Source organism: Rattus norvegicus, chromosome 6 (assembly GCF_021556685.1).
Source record: "Rattus norvegicus strain SHRSP/BbbUtx chromosome 6, alternate assembly SHRSP_T2T, whole genome shotgun sequence".
Taxonomy (NCBI): Eukaryota; Metazoa; Chordata; class Mammalia; order Rodentia; family Muridae; genus Rattus; species Rattus norvegicus.
The window spans coordinates 53,965,975-53,985,773 of NC_141539.1; the positions used below are offsets into that span (position 1 = coordinate 53,965,975).

The window sequence follows — 19,799 nt, forward strand, 5'->3', positions numbered from 1 at the left end:
AACAAAGGATAGATGTTCTAGAGAGCTCTGGGCCTTCGTGGGGCCAGAACAGGGCCGGTGCTTCGTGTCTGTGCTAGAACTAACTAGCTAACTACCAAGTGCTGGCAGGATCTTGTCACCTCCTCAGTCATCGAGAGGGCCACAGACTTCCATTCCAAGGTGGATCAATCCAGTTCGAGTTTCCTGTCAGGTGACAAAAATGTAGCTCCAAAGACTGCTAGGACCTGAGGACAAAAGGGTGGGTGGTTTTCAGTGTACTCTGCCTCACTACTCCAAGTCACGTGCACTCTAGGTACCTGTGCAAGAAAATGAGCTCCCTTTGCACCCACTGGACGTGTCTAAGAACTCCTTGGGGAGTGTGTGGCACTGCCACACAGCGATCATGTGAGATGCCACCAAACCATGCACGTGGATAGGCAGGGTGGAATCTTTACTGCCCTCGTCTGGATTTCCTGTGACATCAGGCACAGACAATGGGAAAGCTTGCAGCCCATCAGCTGTGTGAATGAGTGCACAGGGTTTTGATTGCAGAGTTGAACGTGATCCGCAGGTCTCTCGCTGTCACTTATAAGCATCTTGCTGGCGTTTGCTTTAGGTCTTGATAACATCAGCATCAGATTGGACCCAGAGGCTGTTCCACTCGAGCCACCTCATTCTGACCTTTAAGGTACAGAAGACGGGCATGCCACCCCCTTCACAGCCAAAAATGTACCATGTTGACCCGAAATTTGGCTTCCTGGCTTCCTTGTAGAAAACAAAAAAACAAAGTAAGCCTAGACTCAAGTTTCGTCATCTGGGCTTTGTTCCTGGATTAGTTGAAAACAGAAAGCCTTGTTTGTTGTTCATGGTTAATAAAAACTTATAGCAGACAGAGATGAGGAATGTCAAGCACTGGGGTGACAGCAACAACAAGAACCAGATGGGGACAGTCACTAGGAGAAAAGGGCGGAAGTTGCAAACATTTAGAATGAAGACTGGCCCAGGGGATGACTGTTTACTGTCTTCTAAGGTCATCGAAGAGCCAGTCACTATACTCCAGCCTCTCTCTCTCTCTCTCTCTCTCTCTCTCTCTCTCTCTCTCTCTCTCTCTCTCTCTGTGTGTGTGTGTGTGTGTGTGTGTGTGTGTGTTGCTGTGCATGTGTGTGTATGTTACTGAGCATGTGTGTATGTGTTGCTGTGCATGTGTGATGTTTGTGCACATGCATGTGGAGGCCTGAGGTTTCATCTGACATCCTGACACTCACATCTCTTGTTTTGTTTTTGTTTGTGTTTTTGTTTTTGAAATAGGGCCTCTCACTGAACTGGTCCTCACCAAGCAGGCTAGGTGAAGGGCTCTGGAAGGCCAAGTATGGCAAACAAGGCTCTGGCAAGCCTTGCCCTTCCCCCACTCAGCCTTGTTAACCTGTGTTTACAAGGCAAGCACTTTGTCAACAAAGTTGCCTCCCCCACATACACATCCCATAGAATCACTTTGAATCACCCATTGAGAATCTAGCTCTTGGTCGGACTTGGGATCAGTTTACCGGTAGTAAAAAGAGAGGGAAAAAAAATAGGAGGTGAAAATGAACAGATATGAAAAAAAAATTCCAAGTCTTTACCCACAAAGAACTTAACCACCTCATCGTGGATGCAACAGATAAATGGGGATTAGAACATAAAGTGCAGAAATGGGGGTACAGTTAGAATACCAAGGAGCTTCATTAACAGGCTTTCAATCGGCATGAACCCCATAGATGGGTTTTTACGTATGCTTAAGAGTTCGCCTGAGGAAAAACATCTGAGGGAAGGAAATCCGTAACAAAATGCTGTGAAATATTGTCACTAACTTTTCCATTCATTTTTCTCTTGTTAACTATTCACACAGCAGCAGTATTTTCCAGGGGCCATTAGATTCCAAGGAAATGTGCATAGATAAATGAATATCCACTTCCTGGAGTGAGATTTAGGTTTAACGACTATAATTGTAAACTTTGAAGGATATGCATAATATGAACTTAAAATACGAAAACGTTCACGGTAGATAATCTGATCTGCTTTTGTGGGCAAGATATATAAACTTTTTCACAGACTTAGGATGCACCTGGAAAGGGCTCAAGTGTTTTCAGAAGACAACACAGCTTGCAGCTTCCTCCCCTGGCACCCAAGCAGGCCAGGCCCAGGAAATGGGAGACCTGGTTTGTGAATCCGGATACTCAGACACTGAATCCCGAACTGGTGTCTAGGTACCACTTCTTCCTCTGGGTTTAGTTCATTATAAATTAAACATTTTAATGTGCTTAGCTTAAATTGAAATTGTGTCGGCTGAAATGTGCTTCGAGCCACTGGTCTAAGTTGACAGGAACTGAACTGTAAACAAAAATCGTATCAGAAATCGTCCTACACAAGTGACCTCAGCCGAGGAAGCGCAGGCCTAGAACCCAACTGTGCACCAAGGCCTGCAAAAGTAACACCTGCTTCTAAGCTTTGCAAAGCAGCCATTCTGCCAGTAGCAAACCCTGGGCTGGGTGCTCCCACTGCCTGCTCAAACAGAGCTGGGAACTTCTTCAGCCCTGCCGTCACCTCGGTTCGCTTCTGACACCTGCGCAGTTGGAGGCAGCCATCCTGATGAATCATACAATCATCTCCGATGGTACTTCCTCTCAGAAAGATCCCCAGGGATAATCTAAGGCCAACACCATCTGAGAGGCAAAGCACTTTTGACAAAATCAAGATCGCTGCTCTAAGAGAAAAAGGAGATAATTGTATTTAGGAACGCTGAATTTTAAAGTCACCTATGTTTGTCTTGCAGATTGTTTCTAACGGTTTGACATGGAAACCCCTTGGAGCCCATGTCCGGGGTGCGGATTGGGTTATCTTTCATTTCTTTATGCTTCTTGTCAGTAATGTTCTTTGCCGTTGCGTTTCCATGGCGTGCTGGAAGGAAAGTCACGGAAAGCACCTTGAAGCCACGACGCTCGAATGCACATTGACATGTTATATCTTCCTTTCTCCACCTCGTGATATTAACGAACTTGAGGAAAAACTTAATCAAGCTCCACACCCCTGGGGATACTTCACTTGGAAGAAACAAAATGGCTCCCTCAGTAAGGGCTGTTAGTCATCTTTACAAGATGATTGTCTGGGACGCTTAAAGCAAGAAATTGTTTTTTCTTGAGGAGTTGCTATGAATGATGAATTGTTAACCCAAGAGAGTGGCTGGCTCGCTCCTCCGGCTTTCACTCCTCTGGTACCAAATGCAGACGATAATGTGACCATTACCAAATCCTAATACCAGGACTGTATGAAAGCAAGTATCACTGAAGGAAGCCACCTGGGGCCTCTCAGTTCCTCTAAACCAACAGTTCTCAACCTGTGGCTCTTCCCCTTTCGAGGGCCAAATGACCCTTTCACAGGGGTAGCATATCAGACCTCTTCCCCGTCAGATATTTACATTACAATTCATAACAGTAGCAAAATTACAGCCATGAAGCAGCAATGAAAACAATTTTCTGGTTGGGGGTCACCACAATATTAAAGATTCACAGCATTAGGAAGGTTGAGAACCCGTGCCCTACACAGCGGTGCTTAGATTGTGCCACCTGTGGGCATTGCTAAGTTTGTGTACAGAACTTAAACTCTGATTTCAAATTAGCACCATTATGCTTTGGTCTGTCTCCCACCATTTCTCATTATTCTCTTAGGATAAAGAGAACTTCTAGGAATGAACCACAGTTCTGCACTTAGGCTCTCGCAAAAAGGCATTAGAAGATCTGTTAAGTGAGATATCTGTAAAGCGAAAGTGGGTTTAAGAATTATCTGGTGTTGCAAAATGGGGAACCCACGTGCTATTCCTGAACTCTGAAAGGTTTGACATCACTGCAGATTGCTCTCGTCCTTGAGACTGGTCTTCGAATGCTGAAGCAATGGGACAGTTGCTTTTGTGTATTGCTTTACTCATGCTGGAGATGAAAATCAGCATCTAGAACAATCCAAGAGCCCTTCTACTCAGCTATATACTCCAGCCCAAGAACTGGGGGTTTGTTTTTTGTTTTTTGGGGATTTTGTGTGTGTGTGTGTGCAGTGGTGTGTCTGTGCACGGAGCCATATTGGATTTGGGCCTAGCCGCTTTTTGACTGCATGGTTCAAAGTGACTCTGGGCTGTTTGGCCACAGAGACTCACCCCGAAGATGACTGCCATAAATCTTAAGATTGTTGGATAAAGCCTCTCCCATGAATTTACGGCACAGGAGTATAACATTCAAGGGATGCCTCAGCTCGAGCAAATACCAGTTATCTCCTCAGTCAACACCCAGTGTCTCCACCACCTGACCTCATCGCCTGACTTCTTTGCCTCCAGCTATCACTGCCTATACCCTCATCTCCCCCTCCTTCATATTTCACAAAGGTCACTCCCCCTACCTGAAAGCCTTAAAAGCTGCAATGTTCATCCCAATAAACGAGACCTTGACAACAGAACTTTTGCTTGGTCTCCTTCTTCTCTTCATCCCCATTTTGGCCCACAGGTAGAAAGCCTCTTCGGGACCCTGAATAACTGGGTCCCCGCTGGCGGGGACATGTCTGCTAAGCAATGTGAACTCTGTGTGTATATGTGTGTGTGTGTGTGTGTTTCTGTGTATGTATGTGTGTGTTTGTGTATATGTGTGATTGTGTGTGTTTGTTTATTTGTGTGTGGTTTGTATGTAAGTGTGTATGTATGTGTGTTTGTGTGTTGTATGTATGTTTGAAAAAGTGTATTTGTGTGTATATATGTGTGTGTTTATGTGTATATGTGTATTTGAATGTATGTATTTGTGTGTATATATTATGTGTTTACATGTGTATGTGCACATGTCTGTGTGTGGTTTTGTGTATTTGTGTATGTATGTGTATGTTTGTGTATGTATGTGATTGTATTGTATGTGTGTATGTGGTTTATGTGTGTGTATGTGTGTATGGTTTTCTGTAGATGTGTGTTTTTGCATGTGTGTATGTTTGTGTGTTTGTATATGTCTTTGTGCATTTTTTCTATATGTGTGATTATGTTTCTATTTGTGTGTGTGCTTGTGTGTGCATGTGTGTGTACATGTGTTTATCTATTTGACTGTGTGTATGCATTTGTGTGTGTGACTGTATATGGGTGACAGGACCTCCTATATCTGACCTCGAGCTCCATATGTACCTGAAACTGGCCTTGAACCCCAGCTCCTCTTGCCTCCAACCTCCTTAGATTGTGGATTCTGGGTACGCACAACCACACTTGGCTTCGAGCTATTTATTAGTCACAGTCTTCTCAGCCCTGGCGAGATGGCTGCCTCACCTTCCCACTCAGCCTGCTCTGGGAATAACTCGTCTCTGACTGTAAAGCATCTTATGAAAATCCAAGGGAACCTCACTTCTCCCTAGCTTCCATTCTGAACTCCCTGTTTTCCGTTATGTTCCTCACTCTACTATGCCCCATTGTGGAGATAATCTCCTGTGAGCTATGTGAAAGCATTCACCTGTCAACAAAATGATGACTAGCCAATGAGCTGAGGCAGGAAGTGGGACATCCAACGAGGGGAGAGGAATTCTGGAATTGAATCAAGGCAGGGAGAGTCACCTGAACACAGAAAGTGGGTCCATGGAGCTGGGAACTAGGTAACTAGCCATGTGGCATGACTTAGACTACATTAAACGGGATAATTGAGTTATGAACTAGGGGAAACGAATCAAAGCTATTGGTCTAGGCATTTATTCATATGTAAGAAGTCTCGTAGTAGCTATTTCAAGGAATTTATGCAAGGGTGGGAATGCCCTCAGTTACACACAATTCCTTGTGCTTCCACCCCATCCTATGCCTAATCACACTGACAGCTGCAATTTGTTGCCCCAAACTAGAATTCTATAAGCACTTACTCAACTTATGAAATTTAAGTAGTGGAAATAGTACAGGGTCACCAATGTGCAGCAAACTAAACTATTACCTTTTACGTTAGTCTCCATCTGAAGAGCTCTTCATCCTCAGAGAGTTTAATACTGTTTACTGCACAAGTGAGGTTCATGGCCGCTGTCTGTCAGCACAGTACAGAAGGCTCCAAGTGGTTGATGCAAGGACTTCTTCCAAGATTCCTGAAGGCCATTTAGTGAGGCCACAGGCAGCCGAGGGCGGGAAGCCGAGGCTCCCAGCTGCAGATGTGATGTTCTAACTGCTTCAGCTATCTCCCGTGGAAGAATTCGCTTCTCCAACTGTCACATCCCAAATCAACTATGTGCATATTGTGTGGCCAAGTTTCAGAGTGGGACAGAGTGGGACAGTGACAAAATAACCAGAGACAATCCGAGTCCAAGCATTTGGTGGCTTTAGTAACCCTGGGTTTGGTGCAGGGATCTCCACCAGCTACATAATCAGCCATCCCATGGCCTTGACCTTGAACCGTGGAAGAAAGGGGGTTCAGAGCTGAGTTGCTGGGCTGTTTACTTTAAGTAATATATGTAAGTTAACTAAGTGTTGGCTTTACTAACATGCTGCTGCCTCTGAATTTTGATGAACTTCCAAGCCACCTTTGTTATTCCACTTAATTTCCCAGATTTAGCCAAAAAAGGACATGAGGTAATGAAAGGCCCCTAGAACAGTGCTGCTTAAAAAAGAGAAGAAAGAAGAGGGGGAGGAAGAAGAGGAAGAGGAGGAAGAGGAGGAGGAGGAGGAAGGGGAAGAGGAGGAGGAGGAAGAGGAAGAGGAGGAGGAAGAGGGGGAGGAGGAGGAGGAGGAGGGGGAGGAAGAAGAAGAAGAAGAAGAAGAAGAAGAAGAAGAAGAAGAAGAAGAAGAAGAAGAAGAAGAAGAAGAAGAAGAAGCTGCCAAAATCAAGTCACAACATTCAAGGCAGAGCCAGCACAGCCTCTTTACAGAGAGAAAAAAATGAGGCAGCCAGCATAGAATCACAGACATTACCACCAAAGCAAACACCCCCTGACCCCCACCACCAGACCCCTACCACAACAGACCTTCAGGCTCTCTTGTCCTCAAGCTGAGGCTCAGCTGAAATAAAATGGCCGTCATCCTGTCATCACACTTGCAGCTCTTCCATCCAGACTGTACGTGGAAGCTGAACAGGGCTCAGCTCCAGCATCTTATGGAACATTCCAGGTGGGCGAGAGGGGGGGAGGGGGAGGCAGACAGGAAGGAAAGAAGGAAGGAAGGGAGGAAGGAAGGAAGGAAGGAAGGGAGGAAGGAAGGGAGGAAGGAAGGGAGGGAGGAAGGAAGGAAGGAGGGAGGAAGGAAGGAAGGAAAGAAGGAAGGAAGGGAGGAAGGAAGGAAGGGAGGAAGGAAGGAAGAGAGGGAGGGAGGAAGGAAGGAAGGAAAGAAGGAAGGAAGGGAGGAAGGAAGGAAGGGAGGAAGGAAGGGAGGAAGGAAGGAAGGGAGGGAGGGAGGAAGGGAGGAAGGAAGGAAGGGAGGAAGGGAGGAAGGAGGGAGGGAGGAAGGAGGGAGGGAGGAAGGAAGGAAGAGAGGGACAGAGGAAGGGAGGAAGGAAGGAAGGGAGGAAGGGAGGAAGGGAGGAAGGGAGGAAGGGAGGAAGGGAGGGAGGGAGGGAGGGAGGAAGGAAGGAAGGGAGGGAGGGAGGAAGGAAGGGAGGGAGGGAGGAAGGAAGGAAGGGAGGAAGGGAGGGAGGGAGGGAGGGAAGGAAGGAAGGGAGGGAGGGAGGAAGGAAGGAAGGGAGGAAGGGAGGGAGGGAGGGAGGGAAGGAAGGAAGGGAGGGAGGGAGGAAGGAAGGAAGGAAGGGAGAGAGGGAGGGAAGGAGGGAAGGGAGGGAGGAAGGAGGGAGGGAAGGGAATCAAGTTTACAAAGCACAAATGAGTAAAAGTAGTTTTGACTGACCCCCAGCACACAGACTGCGGTTGTGGCTTCCAGATAACCAGGACTTTGTTTGTATGATAACTGCATACTAAACATTCAAAGAACATTTTCTAGAGCGTCTGTGAACAGACTCAGTATAAGGTCTTGGAGAGCACCAGTTCAGGGCCCAGTATTCTTGGTTTAAACCATGAATCAGAGAGCAAGGTGGAAAAGCGCCCAAGGAACAGAGCAGTACAAGACCGAGACACTCTGGCAACATGCTGTCCTTTCTCAGCCTGCAGTCACTTTGACATGGCTGTCAAAGTGGTATGTCGCAAGCAGAGGCCTCAGCCAGGTGTGCGTGGGCATAGAGGGCCAGCACTGTGACCAACCCAGACCCCTTTTCAAGTATGTTTTCTATAGGGACCCCCTCAAGAGCATCTCACATCCTTACCTGTGTCTTTGTGAGGGCTCAACCTCACCTTGCCTTGCCTTTTCCCTTTGGCTGAGCAGATTCTAGCCTAAACTTACTGGAGCTGCTTCCGCATGCGTGCTTAACTGGGTCGACAAAATCCCTTGTGGGAGACGGCGTACAAAACCATTTCTTCTCTAGGAGTGTTTCTTTCTCAAACGAATGGAGCCAAATGATCTTGGATGTGCCTAAGAGTCTTGCAGCAAGGCAGGGTTGTAGATTTTGGATCTTCCCAGAGGAGTTGATAGCTTAAGATTTTCCATGAAAATCATCTTAGGGAAATAGGGAAAGTGGCCAAAGCATTTGACTGATTATAGACAATTCAATTTTGCTGTTATGATGAATTAGACTGGGTATCACCTGGATGCTTTAAAAATAAAATGTTATAAAATCTTTGGGGGCAGGCAGGGAGGCTGGAGAGTGAACCTAGGGCTTCTCACATGCTAGGCAAATGCTCTAACCTTTGTGTCATTGTCTTAAAGTTTTGGGGTTTTTTGTTTGTTTTTCATTTTTGAGACAGGTCTTGCTAAACTTTCCAAGTCAGTCTTAAAGTCATTCTTCAGGCCAGGAGGGTCTTGAAGTTGTGACCAGGCCCAGGTAAAGTTGTTTATTTTAATTACAACCTTTAAAAATGTGCTTGCTCTAGTGTTTACAAAATGATAACCTGCATCTATGTCCTGCTTTATCAAATGCAAGTAACTTATCCTGATGCCCTTAGGAATTCTATATATAACATGCATGTTGTGCATGCCCAGGTGCCTGTCTGCCCCACAATGAGTACTCTATATGCCCCAGGTGCCTGTCTGTCCCACAATGGGTACTGTGAATGCCCAGGTGCCTGTCTGCCCCACAGTGGGTACTGTGAATGCCCAGGTGCCTGTCTGCCCCACAGTGGGGCTGTGCATGCCCAGGTGCCTGTCTACCCCACAATGAGTACTCTACATGCCCCAGGTGCCTGTCTGCCCCACAGTGGGTACTGTGAATGCCCAGGTGCCTGTCTGTCCCATTGTGGGTGGTGTCCATGCCCTAGGAGCCTTTCATGACCCTTTCAAAATTGGCATAAAGAAAGAGATTTCCAGAAAATATATTTTAAGAAAATTCACCTAAGTATTCTGAAATAAGTATCTTAAAATTCCCACATATCTGTTCATGCTAGAACAGAGGAGGCTGCCAGAGCCCTTTTCCATCACTTCCTGTCTTATTCCCTTGATTCCCTTGAGACAGGGTAGCCAGCAAACCATAGCAACCCCCATCTACACAAACACACACACACACACACACACACACACACACACACACACACACTCAAATGCACCACACACACATTCAAATGCACCACACACACATACTATACATATAACACATACCATATACATACAGGACACACAACACATACAACACATACAACACACATACCACCCATGCCTCACACTCATCACATACACACACACACACACACACACACACACACACACATGCTTGTGTGTCCCACTCATTACTCTTTAATGGTTTAAAAGCTATTTGCCTATAAAAGGAGACAGCAACTGTCTTGGGTAGAATCTGGGAAATACAAATATTTTAAAACAGTTCGGTGATTTGTAAATAGTAAACTGAATGTTTAAAATAGTTGAACTAAGTTTATCCCTTAATGAGTAGATGATATTAGCTTGATAAAACATTGAGGAGGGCAAAGAAAGAAATCCAATACCCCCAAAAGGAAATGGAGAAGCCATTTTTTACAAACAAGTTTCCTCGAGGGAAGCAGATGAGAGCGTTGTGACCAGCCTCCACCGTGATACTCCTCGGTGTGTCCATTCACCTCACTGTGTTTGTTGTGTGTACCATGCTTGCATAACTTGCTTTTCAGCTGCCCACAATTGAGCCTAAATATTTATAGAAACCAATTTCAGTCATAAACATTAGATATTTTTAATTCTTCTGCAATTAAGATACAGATAAATCTGATACAAAGATTTGTCGGCTTTAATTTAGTTTGCTAGCATTAAATTGTGCGACATTAAGGCTTTTGGGGGACTTCCAAAGACTCAGACGTTAGGTCATTTCAAAATAGAGTCATTACCCACTTGGCCCATCCAAAAGACTACTTCTGTGCATAACTGAGCTACACTCTACAACTCCATGCCGACCCTCTGTGTAGGACCCAAATAAAGACTTCCCCCTCTGGCTACTTTTTAGATGGATATAGTTTTATTCTTTCCTTTCTGGAAGCAACTGGTTTTGATTAGGAAAAAAATGTTTTCTTTATAATCCCTTCCAAAGTAAACAGAACTCAATGTTGTTCATCCATAAGAGTTTTGTCACTAGTCACAATCCCATAATAAGCAATAAAAACTTGAGAGATTCTGACAGACAACCCAGCACTTGTTTTAATGACACCAAATGACTGGCCTGACTAGAGTACCCCATCCCACCCTGAACTCCCTAAACTACTTGGTATTGTATAGACAGAACTTTAGATTGGAGGGTTTTATTCTGCTTGATCCAAAGGAAAACTCTGTACATGTTACAGCATCTCATGGGGGAACTTGTTTGCAAGGAACCATATTCTAATTTCAATTTGGGGGGTACTATTAAACCTGAAAATCTTGAGGAGAAAGACACATCCACAACTGTCCGATTAAAGCAAGCTTTATTTAATTCTGGCCAAGTCCATGCCTGGGACTCCCAGAGAATGACAATGGACTGTTCGTCAGGTGCTCAGAAAGGCAGAACCTATAAGGTTATGGTTCTTTCCTCTATGGTCCAATGGGGCAAGCATATGTGCCTCCCACCTACATGTGAACAGCACATCCTGTGCAGTTGGAGCAACCAACCTTGTTTACAGGAGTGAAAACATGTGACTCACTGTCTTACATGAACAATGGCCCCAGCATTCCAGGAGGTTATCTGTCCTTGGGCAAGTGGGGCTTACAGACTAACTTTTGTCCTTTCAGGAGCTAGATTTCTTTTTGTCCCTCCTCCAATGCATTATCAAGTTAATATCATCTAGTTGTTATGGAATAAATTTTATTCAAGTACTTCAAATGTTTAGCTTACGATTTCCAAGAAGGTGGATTCTTTTTCTTTTAAATGTTACTGCATTCCCTAAAAGCAGAACCCTTCAGAAGCACAGCAGGAGTTCTTGGTGGTGACCTGATGCCGAGCAACATAGTGGCCCTTCATCCCAAAGCAATAAATGCTGCTTGCCCTAGCCGCCTGACAGCCCACTCCTGAGGGGGCCACACTACAACGGTCAGGGTGTCTTCCCTCCCTTAGTCAAGCTCGCCCCGCAGAGTGTCTCTCCACTTGTTAGTACAGTTGGTGCACCCAGTGTCGCTGTCCATGGGGTACCTCTTCCTTGACTTATCCATGGTTTTAAAGTTGATGCTTTTGCTCATTTATCCTATTTTCCAGAATCTCTTCATGTATACTTTGGCCTCGCCAACAGAATTCTATAAAAAGAAAACAAGGATTTGGCTATGTCTACTGTTTCCTTTCTTTCTCTCTTGTAGATGTTTCAAGAAAAATAAAAGAGAACTTCGGGCTGTCCTTTGATGTGCTGTTTCTGTGGCATGAAGGATGGACGTCTCTTTTACTGTGTTTCAGAGACTGGGCACATCCTCCCTTCCTTCCTCACTCCGTTAGGAGAAAACAAGCTGTCATCACAGTCACTTCCATCTGCTGGACTTAGTTTCATTTTTTAGAGTTTTCCTTCTTTTTGCCCTTTTATTGAAAATAGATTTTTTTTTGTTCATACAATATATTCTCATTATGGTTTCTTTTCCTTCTTCTCCTACCAATCCCTCCCACCTTCTCTTCTAACCATATTCACTTATTTTCTGTCTCTCTTTGGAAAACAAACAGGCTTCTGAGCGATAATAATATAATTAATATAATATAATATAAGCAAATCAGAATAGAACAAAACAAACCGAAGGAGAAAAGCCCAAGACAAGGCACAAGAAACAGATGCAGAAACAGACCACTTGTTCACACACTCAGGAATCCCATAAAAACACATGACCAAAAGCCATAATATACCTGCAAAAGGACCTGTAGGGTTAAAAAAAAAGCATACAAATTAAAATTTAAAAAAATTGAAAAGATCTGACAGGATATATTATGAGACAGGGAACTCCGAAGATGCTATAAAGATTATTTTTGGTTGACCATCTACAACTGGGCATGTGGCCCACTCTTAAGATTTGTTTCCCCATAGAGAGGCAAAGATTAAAACAGAGACTGAAGGAACACCCATTCAGAGTCTGCCCCACATGTGGCCCATGCATATACAGCCACCCAATTAGACAAGATGGATGAAGCAAAGAAGTGCAGACCGACAGGAGCCGGATGTAGAGCGCTCCTGAGAGACACAGCCAGAATACAGCAAATACAGAGGCGAATGCCAGCAGCAAACCACTGAACTGAGAATAGGACCCCCATTGAAGGAATCAGAGAAAGAACTGGAAGAGCTTGAAGGGGCTCGAGACCCCATATGTACAACAATGCCAACCAACCAGAGCTTCCAGGGACTAAGCCACTACCTAAAGACTATACATGGACTGACCCTGGACTCTGACCTCATAGGTAGCAATGAATATCCTAGTAAGAGCACCAGTGGAAGGGGAAGCCCTGGGTCCTGCTAAGACTGAACCCCCAGTGAACTAGACTATGGGGGGAGGGCGGCAATGGGGGGAGGGTGGGGAGGGGAACACCCATAAGGGAGGGGAGGGGGGAGGGGGATGTTTGCCCGGAAACCGGGAAAGGGAATAACACTCGAAATGTATATAAGAAATACTCAAGTTAATAAAAAAAAAGATTGAATTTTAATAAAAAAACAACAGTTTAAGCAAAACTGAAGGAGAACACAGGCTCGTACAGTTCAGAGCAATTGAGAATGTGAGTTCATCTTCAGCCAAAAGAAATTCTGACCTCTGGTTGAATGAATAAACGAACAGAAGAGGGTTGTGGAAGGAGGAGGCTACAAATGTGCACATTAAAGGGCATTTCAGAAGTTATAATAAAATAACTATTTCAATCTTTAAAAAAAAAAAGATTTGTTTCCCCAGCAAGAGACTCTCTGAGAGAAAACTAAATTTTCATTTGCATGTGGTTATCAGGTGGAGATAGCTTCTGGGTCAGAGAGGGGAACACGTGTCTGCTTCTTTCATATCTAGGACCCCAGCCGGTACAGACCTGTGCAGACCCTGTGCATGCCGCTGTCTCTGTGAGCTGACACCTGCGTTAGCCATGCTGTGTTTAGGTCTTGTTCCCTTGGTGTCCTCCGTCCCCTCTGGTTCTTCCACCCTTTCCACCTCTTCTTCTACAGGGTTCTCTGCGCCCTGCAGTGATTTGATGGAGACATCTCATTTAGGGCTGAACGTTCCAAGGTCTCCACTCTCCACATATTGTCTGGCTATGGGTCCCTGCGTTTGTTCCAATCCGCTGCAGGAGGAAGCTCTCTAATGATGTCTGAACAAGGTTCTGCTCTAGCAGTATAGAGGAAAGGCATTAGGAGTCGTTTTATTGTTACATCCCTTTAGCAGAACAGTAGCATTTGATTTTCCACTAGGTCCCTAGGCTATCTAGTCTTAAGTTCTTGGTCACTCAAGCAGTGTAGGATATGGGATCTACCTCAGGAGTGGGCCTTACATCAAACCAGATGCTGTTAGTTACTCCAACGAGCCTTGTGCCATCACTGCATTAGCACATCTTCCAGGTAGGACATGGTTGTAGACTGAAGAGTCGGCAGTGGGGTTGGTGTTTACATCCTCATTTGGTAGCATTCAAAGCATCTTCTCATGCCATGAACACTAGCCCAAAGGGTAATGACTCTAGGTAGTGTGGGTGTTGTCTTCATCAATAGGGCCTTGCAATAGGTTTGTGGAGAGCAACCAATAACCTTGGCAACAGCCAGGGTTACTAGGAGTTCCCATGGACTCTGGCCAGTAATGTACTGAGATACAACCCATTCTCAGTACTAGAAGCTTCGTTTGGTGATCAGAAATGTCCACTTGGGGCTGGCTCTGTTTCACACACTATTCATCAAATTCATTTAGGTACCTTTCATATTTGTATGTATTTTAGGAAGTGTCTATTGTATTAGATTTCCATTCTGCCAGTCAAATGGCCCTTGATCTTAGCTGTCTGTCCACTATTCCCTCCCTCGTCAATTCTCCAGTTCCAGTCTACACCCTGTCCATATAACTATGTATTTACCTCTCTAGGGAGATCTATTTCTTCCTCGTGGTCCTTTATGTACATACTCTATATGTAACTTTTGTGGTTCTGTAAATTACAACATTGACTCAACAGCTAATATCCAGATATAAGCAAATGCATACCATATTTGTCTTTTTGAGTGTGGATTTTCTTTTTTCTTTTTCTTTCTTTCTTTTTTTGCTAGCTCCATTTGTTTCCTGCAAATTTCATTATTTCATTTTTAACAGCTAAGTAATGCGCTGTTACGTAAATGTGTTACATTATCTATATGTGTTCATTTCTTGAGGGACATCCAGGTTGATTCTAATTTCTAGTTCTTTTGAATAGAAAAGTAGTGAATATGGCTGAGCAAACGTGTCTGTATGGTAGAATGACATGTCCTTTGGATATATACCCAAAAGTGGTACAGCTAGATAACGGAGGACATAGATTTGGGTCTTCCTGAAGAACTGCCATGGGGATTTCCATAGTAGCACCGTACAAGTTTGCATTTCCTCCAGCAGTGGATAAGTGTTGTCCTTACTCCTCACTTCCGAGACTTCTGATGGGCGTAAGGTGGAATCTCGGAGTAGCTCGCATTTCCCTGATGACTGCGGAAGCTGAACATCTGTGAAGGGTTTCTCGGCCATTTGAGTTTTCTCTCTTGAGAATTCTTGGTTTAGATCTGTTTTGACCCCATTTTTAAATTGAGTCATTTTGTTTACTTGATATCCAGATTTGTGTAGTTGATGGGGGGCAGGGGGTACTCTTTTCCCGTTCTGTAGGCTGCTGCTTTGTCCAAGTGGCAGTGTCCTTTGCTTTGCAGAAACTTTTCATTTTCACGAGGCCCCATTTATTAATGGTTGGTCTTCATGCCTGTGCTAAAGGTATTCTGCTTGGAAAGTCTTTTCCTGTTCCAATGAGTCCCAGGCTCTTCCCCACTTTCTCTTCTATCGGATTCAGTATATCTGGTTTTATTTGGGGATCTTTAAACGATTTGGAGTTGAGTTTTGTGGGAGGTCATAAGTATGGATCAATTTGCATTCTTTACATGCAGACATACAGTTTGACAGCACCATATGTTGAAGATGCTGTCTTTTTTTTTTCTAGCATGTATTTCTGGCTTCTTTATCAAAAATCAGGTCTCCATAGGTGAGTAGATTAATGTCCAGGTTTTCAGTTCTATTCCATTAATCAATGTGTCTTTCTGTGTGTGTACCAATGCCATGCTATTTTTATTGTTATGTACAATTTGAGGTCAGGGATGTCAGTACCTCTAGAAGTTCTATTATTATTTAGGGTTGTTTTAGTTATCCTAATTTTGTGTGTGTGTGTGTGTGTTTTCATATGAAGGTGAAAATTGTCCATTCAAGGTCTGTGAAGACTTGCGTTGGAACTTTAATGGGCATTGCACTGAATCTGTAAATTGCTTTTGATAGAATGGCCATTTTTTCTATCTTAATTCTACCAATCCACAAGCATGGGAGATTTTCATTCTTCTGATAGCTTCTTCACTTTCTTTCTTCAATGTCTTAAAGTTTTTATCATACACATCTTTCATTTGTTCAGTTATTTTATAACTTTTTGAAGCTGTATTTAAGGATATTGTTTCCTGGATTTCTTTCTCAGTTTGTTAATTTTATATAGAAAGGCTACTAATTTTTTTTAGTTAATCCTGTATCCATCCACTTTGCTGAAGGTGTTTATCAGCTGTAAGTGTTTCTTGGTATAATTTTTAGGTACACTTACATATAGTGTCATACCATCCAAAGATTAAAGACACCTTGCTTCCATGTGTGTCCCCTTGGTCTCCTTCAGGTCTTTTATTGCTCTAACTACTTAAGATACTATCCTGAATATGTATGGGAAGAGTAGACAACCTCAACTTGTTCCTAATTTTAGTGGAATTGCTTTGAGTTTCTCTCCATTTAGGTTGACGTTGGGTATGGACTTGCTATAAACTGCCTTTATTACCTGGAGGTATGTCCCTATATCCCTAATCTCTCCAGGACTTTTATCATGAAGGGGTATTGGATTTTTGTCAAAGGCCTTTTGATCATGTGGTTTTGTGTTTCAGTTTGTTTATATGGTGGATTACACTTACCAATTTCTATATGTTGAACCATTCCTGCATCTCTGGGATGAAGTGTACTTCATCATGGTAGATAATATTTTTGATAAGTTCTTGGAGTTGGTTTATAAGCACTTTATTGAGAATTTTTGCATCTATGTTCATAAGGGAAGCTGGTCATAATTCACATTTTTGGGTAGGGTCTTTATGTCGTTTAGGTATCGTAGCAACTGTGGTCTCACAAAATAAATTGGACAATGTGCATTTTGTTTCTACTTTGTGGAATAATTTGAGGAGTATTTTCATTAACTCTTCTTTGAAAGTCTTGTAGGGTTCTGCACTAAAGCCATCTGTTCCTGGGCATTCTTTTAGGTTGTGGGAGAAGACCTTTAATGATGTTTTCTATTTCTCCAGGAGTTATAGGTCAAATTAAGTTATTTATCTGATTTTGATTCAACTTGGTTCATGGTATTAAGAAAATTGCCCATTTCTATTATATTCTCCAATGTGGTTGAGTACAGTTTTTAAAGTATGTCCTTATGAGCTTCCTCAGAGTCTGTGTTGCGTCCCCCTTTCCTATCTAATTTTGTTAATCTGCATTCTCTCTCTGCATTTTAGTTAATTTGGCTAAAGACTTGTCAATCTTATTGATTCTTCTCAAGAGACTAACTTTTTGTTTCAGTGATTCTTTGCATTGCATTTTTATTGGTTTTGTTCCTATTTTATTGATTTCGGCACTGAGTTTGAAACACTTCAGTTTCTGATTCAGTAATGAGTTGTTCCATCACCACAAGTTTATGAACTTCTTACTGTTTCTATTGTTGTCGTTTTCCAGCTTTAATCCATGGTGGTCAGATAGGATGCAGGGCATTATTTCAATTTTCTTGAACCTATTGAGACTTGTTTTGTATTCCAGTACTTGGTCAATTTCAGAGAAAGTTCTATGAGCTGCTGAGAAGAAGATTTATTCTTTTGTGTTTGGGTAAAGTGTTCGGTAAATATCTGTTGGAGCCATTTGGTTTATGACCTCAGTTAGCATCTGCATTTATGTTTCGTTTTTATCTGACTGACCCGTCTACTTGACAAGACTGGTACCTCTACAAAGAGAATGTGCAAGGAGCCACCCGTGACCAGTACAAACAACTACTTTGAACTGAGTAGCTTTGACCCTCTTGGTTACCAGGGAAAGTGCAGGGAGGTAAACTGGGGTGCAAATTAAAGTTGACTCTTGCTTGCTGTCTCAGTCCTCAGCTCAAAAACTCAAAAGAGGCTTGACAACTCTTGAGTCCATGCCCCACAAACTAGGAAGTCAGTGGACAGCTTTTCTCTGAGGCTTACTGAGGTTATCATAAATGACCAGCAGGGGTACTCATATTTCCTCCTCTCCCCAACCCCACCTGAGCAAACCAAAGAAGTACCAAAAAATGTCATTGCAAATTGTGAAACCCATGGAACCATAACATCTGTTAATGTAACAGAGTACAGTAGAACCTCGTTGGTTCTTGCAGAGCAAATAAATGCAACCAGGAGACAAACGAATGAAAGAGGACTTGTGTCTATCACAGATAGGGAGAATGCCACAGTTATTCCAAAAGTAAAGTATGGAATTGGAAGAAGCTATGTATCTTCATAAAGTAAAACACTTGTGGGGCAAGCTCAGTGTAAAGTATACATTGCTGAACATGCTCACTTTAGATTTCTAATTCAAGGACGATGGCAAATGCATTCTGGCTGTGCTTAGCTCAAGGCCGTGCAGCACGCGTCTGAAAGGTTCCTGTGACAGAAACACTTCTGAGTATGCTCACTTTATTTTTCTCAAGAACTTTTAGCTGAAACAAAGGGAGAGGACGCTTTGAAGGTGTGTTCATGTAGAAGGCTGCCGGTAGAGGCGCGCGCCTGCCTTGTTAAGACAGTTGATACTAAAATGTACAAGTTTATTATGCTACTTTATGCATGATGACAGACTCTGAGGTGATTTTCAACTGATGATTTCTTTATTTTTCTTGCATTTATTTACATGTGTGTGCACATGCACACATGTGTGCACACTGGTGGACATGAGCGGACAATATGGAGGAGTTGGCTCTCCCCTTTCACTATGTAGGTCTGAAGGATCAAACTCAAGTCATCAGATGTGGTGACCAGCACCCTTAACCACTGAGGCATCTTACCAGACCCCTCTTTACTTTTAATTACTTTACTCTTTTCTTTTCAATTCCCTTCTAACACTGATTTGGAATCAATTCAAGAAAGAAGTGGAACCAAGGGAGGAGTGAAAGGGAGCGAGGGCATCAGTATTTTTCTTGGACCAAATTGCCAGATGCTTGACTTTGGGACAGTGAACCTTTGGGCTCCACAAGTACTCATAGAGCTATAGAAGCCTTGGGAATCTTGGTAAGTGGTTTCCTCTGAGTCACAACATCATGCTCTATCTTTGTGTCCAGGGAATGAGCCTGGGTATCTGCATTCACAAGCACAAGCTGAGTCTTTGCCAGAGATAATTTTTGTAGGTTTAAAGAAAACGTAAAGGTCATGAAAATTAGTTATAGTGATGCAGTCAAGCCAGGTTCCACATACTCTTCAGCACATCAGGCTTCTCCCTGCACTGACTAACATGATGCCCTTAGAGAACAGGTTGGACATTGGCATTGTTTAGGTGTGTGTGCTTGCACACGTCTCTGTGTGTGTCTGTGTGTGTGTTTACATGTGAGCTTATGTGTGAGCTTATATAAGTGTGCATGCATGTATGTGTGTGTGTGTGTGTATGTATGCATGTAACTGTAGGTGCATGTCTGTATTGTGTGTAATGACTTTGTTGACACAATTCACGTACTGACAGACAGTACAAATCAATAGTTTGGGTTCTACCAAAAGCTGTGTGAATATCAACACAATTAATTTAGCATATTTTCTTCACCTCAAATAAAACTCCCACTTCTGGATATGCACCTGAAGAGAACTAAAAGCAGAGTTTTGAAAGGAGGTCTGTACCCTGCTACTCATAGCAGGACCCTTAGAAATAACCAGGTGCCAGAGGTAACCCAAGTATCCAACCAAAGATAAGTGGATCAGCAAAATATTAGAAATCACAACCTGAATAAGCCTTAAGGATATTATAGGCGGTGAAATGAATGAGACAAACAAGACCAAACCTATGTGACTATACTTACATGAGGCAGCTAGCTAGAGATACCAAACTCATAGAGACAGAAGGGAAAATGATAGTTATCAGAGCTGATGGGAAAATACTGGAGCATTACTAGTTA

At 43.3% G+C, this 19,799-nt stretch overlaps 1 pseudogene; it reads left to right on the top strand.

Annotated features, from left to right (window-relative positions):
* Positions 1-19,799, top strand: part of Lamb2-ps1 (laminin subunit beta 2, pseudogene 1) — a 114,615-nt pseudogene that overhangs the window by 16,739 nt on the left and 78,077 nt on the right.